This window comes from Marmota flaviventris, chromosome 9 (genome assembly GCF_047511675.1).
Source record: "Marmota flaviventris isolate mMarFla1 chromosome 9, mMarFla1.hap1, whole genome shotgun sequence".
Taxonomy (NCBI): Eukaryota; Metazoa; Chordata; class Mammalia; order Rodentia; family Sciuridae; genus Marmota; species Marmota flaviventris.
This window is the reverse complement of record NC_092506.1, coordinates 12996398-13000427: the sequence shown is the minus strand read 5'-3', so window position 1 is coordinate 13000427 and position 4030 is coordinate 12996398.

The following is a 4030-nucleotide window of genomic DNA, read 5'->3' as shown; positions in this document are numbered from 1 at the left end:
ATTGAGAGATATGATTGACCATATCAACACAATTATGTGCAATTGAGTTCCAAAATAAATATGAGTGCTATATATTCATATGCAGATTTTGGCGGCAAACTGTCATTAACTAACATATCTGACAGAGGAAATGTCTAAGCAAAATATAGAAAGGCTACAGGGTTATTTAATTTTGTTTAGATGGAGACAATACCTTTATTTTATTTATTTATATGTGGAGCTGAGGATTAAACCCAGTGCCTCATGCATGCTAGGCACACGCTCTACCACTGAGTGACAACCCCCAGCTCTGCAGGGTTATTTTTAACTTTGCTGAGATAATGGAACCAAGAAATGGACTCAATGACTTATTAGTTGTAAAAGTTTGAGCAACTTATTTAGTTTCTCTGAATTTCTGTTTTCTTCTCTGCAAGGGGGGATTTTGGAGAATTTCATGAGTTAACACAAAAAAAGCATGAAGTACAGTGCTTAGCACACAGTAGGAGCTCAGTAAACTCCCATCAACTAAGCATATTTCAGGTTAAGCAGGTTCTAGGCAAAACAGGAGAGGATTAGTAAATAGATACTTATGTATGGGCAATCTTGCTTCTTCAGTGGAGTAAGTGTTCATCCTGTTTTTACATTCCACTGTGCTCCTGGGCTTGGTGATGTACTACTGGAAGATATCTTGATTAGCCTTAGGGGATTGGAGGACCTGGCCAAAGAGACCAAGTTTAATAAGCATTGTCTTTGGAGCATTTTATGAGTTTATGTTATAGACAGCCCCAGAGAGCAATTAACCACAAAGCTGTGAAGTTTGGGAAATGCATTTCTTCCTCTTTTGTAAAGCTCCTCCAGGGCAAATGCAATAAAACATCTCCAAGGAGAGAGGGGGAAAATTCCTCTTCGACATTCACCCGCTACCCCAGTTTTGAAACAACTTTTCCAAAAGGAACCCCAAACAGAAGTATTAGTGGATACCAAAGATGACAGCCCCCTCCTTTCTCTGCCTATCTTTGCCCTCTTTTACTCTATCCACAAACATGCTTTCTATGCACCACAAAGATGTTTTGATTCTTGACAAACCATCCCCAAGTTCCCTCTTCAAACTTACTCTACCTTGGGAATTGGAAGCAGCAGCTGAAATCTGATTAAACTCTCCAAAGCAGGACAACTCGAGACAGGTGTCAGCTAAAAGCAAGCAGAACAGGAGAAAGAAGGTAAGCGTTGTCTTTCATCTTCTATTTTTATTCTTTATGCCCAGATTACTGTCACTTATAGAGCACCCCAGATCTACAAATCCAAGCAGTACTTTGGCTTATAGTTTTCCTCTTGGTACCTCTCAATTCTCTCTGCTTTTTCTCACATTTAAACTAATCTGTTTGAGGGGGTGGTACTATTTTAGGAATAGACTTTATTTTTTAGAGCAGTTTTAAGTTCCCAGCAAAGCTGAGTAGAAGGTAGAGATTTCCCATATACCTCATTCATTTCCTCCCTATTATTATCCCTCCCTCTAAGTTTTGGCAATCACTGATATATTTAATGTTTTCATAGTTTTGCAGTTTTCAGAATGTCATAAATTTGGAATTACATATCACGTCATATTTTCATATAGGTTTCTTTCACTTAGCAATACACATCAAGGTACCTTCATATTTTTTCATAGTTAGATAATTATTTTCTTTTTAAGTGTCACTTTTCAAAATGTCTAATCTATATGTTTTTGTTTTCAAGGGTTCCCAAACATCATTTGTGTTCTTAAGGACAATATGGAAAAATTGAATTTATGGACTATTCTTGCAAAACCTTAAAAAACTCATGCTATTTTTATTTTTATTTTTCTCACATTTGAGCCTTCTTGGATTCAATGCAATATTGAAATTCAGAATAAGATAAAGAAATTCATTGTGTAATTAAATTCTCTTCTCTATCTCAGGTAATTCTGAGATAATTCTCAAATAATTCAGTTAATAGTGGAATAGTTTTCCTATTAATTAATATGTGCATATAAGCTGAACACCATTCTATATCATGTCTTTAGAGGCAAGGTCACTAAGAGAGCAAAAAGAAACACATTTTCTTCAACTGGTAATTGGTTGATTAATAAATATTCAGTAGCATTTTTAAAAGTTCAGAAAATCATGAGTTGAATCACTAATTTTATTAATGCACAAGTTGTTCATTAGAAATTCTGTGAAAAACAGGGCTGGGTTTGTAGCTCAGGCAGAGCGCTTGCCTCACATATGTGAGGCACTGGGTTCGAGATTCAATCCTCAGCACCACATAAAAAAACAAAATAAAGATATTGTGTTCATCTATAATGAAAAAATGAAATTTTGTGATAAACAAATTGGCATGCTAACATGAAACAAATTATGAAAACAATCTTTCCAAAACCAAGTTTACTCCAAACAGAAAAATGTTCTCATCACAATAATCTGAGAAAGATTGCAGAGTTGACATTTAAGAGTCTGATTCTACAATCACAGCTCAATTTTGATTCTGCTTTACTGCTTCTTTGATGGGCTTCTGAAATCTATTTGAGCTCTTGCCATTAGAAAGAGGATTAAGAGGCAGTGAAATTTCAGAAGGAACTTCTATGCCCTTGAACACAGCCTTGGTTATTAAGAAGTAGTCTGAAAGTTAGTTTGGAAGGGCTACAATCCAGACTGAGGTCATACAGGAGATTTTCTAAACACTGCAGAAATCCCTAATCTCTCAAATCCTCCTTCTCTTTTCTGATGGATGCTTTGAATTTGACCATCTGAGTCTTAATTCCTGGATTAAAGCCTTGGCCCCTTTTGAACTGTCTCCCCACATTGAGAGACTCCTTCTGTTTCATCAGTCATGTGTACATTTAGATGAAAGAAAGCCCTGCAAGAGCAAGCCCTTGAGGGACCCAGGAACCTGCAGGGTAGGGGAGGATGCATGATGAGAGAAGGGTGGAGCCCAGATCAGGACAGACAGGAAAATCTCAGAACACTGCCAACTCCACAATTTGACCGAGGTTGGCCTTGTCATTAATCCATGTCATCCTCTGTTGCCCGCTTGATCTAAGTTTAAACCAGGCAAATTTGATTATAAAGCTTAATGCCTTGTTGCAGATATTGATGGAACTGACTCTAAATAGACTCTATCAGTCTCCATCAATTACTGAGTATCTTCTATGGGCAAGATGCTGTGCTAGAGGCTTAATTTTACTGTATTCTTAAATTTTCACATTATTTGCAAAAGATGCAATTCTGGCATCTGGGAATCCAGTGAGGTCACTGTGTCTCTCAGATTCTGCCTCTTCAATTGTGTAAAATTGGTTGATTTGCCTAAATCATGGGATTTGTCTTAGTCCATTTAATGTTGCTATAACAGAATACCTGAGATCCAAATAATGTGTAACAAAAATAGGTTTACAAAATTCAGTTCACAGTTCCAGAGGCTTTAAATCCAAGATTGAGCACCTACATCTGGCAAGGGCCTCATGCTACTTCATAATGTGGAGGGAAAGTAAAATGTGCCAGCCTGCATGGAATGGAAGGGACAAAGGAGAGGACGAATAGATGAACTCTAGATAGGGCAGAGGGGCGGGAGGGAAAGGGAGAATGCATGGGGTTAGAAATGATGGTGGAATGTGATGATCATTATTATCCAAAGTACATGTATAAAGACACGAATTGGTGTGAATATACTGTGTATACAACCAGAGATGTGAAAAATTGTGCTCTCTATGTGTAATAAGAATTGTAATGCATTCCGCTGTCATATATAAATAAAAAAAAATTAAAAAAAAAAAGTCCCACCTACCAACAGTGCTGCATTGGCCACCAAATTGTAACAAATTTTGGTGAGGGAAAAAACACATTCAAACCATGACAAAACTTTAGGGAGTTCAGACTCAAACCAAACTGAGCCTCCCTGAGGTTACTTGCAAGAGGGAAGAGAATTTCCTTTCTCTCTTAAGGCAAGTAATGCCTCCACATGAGCAGGATTCAGCAACATTAAGTTTTCCATTCCCTTCCATTCCCTTAAACTAACTCTCTTCATGTGCCTGTAATCT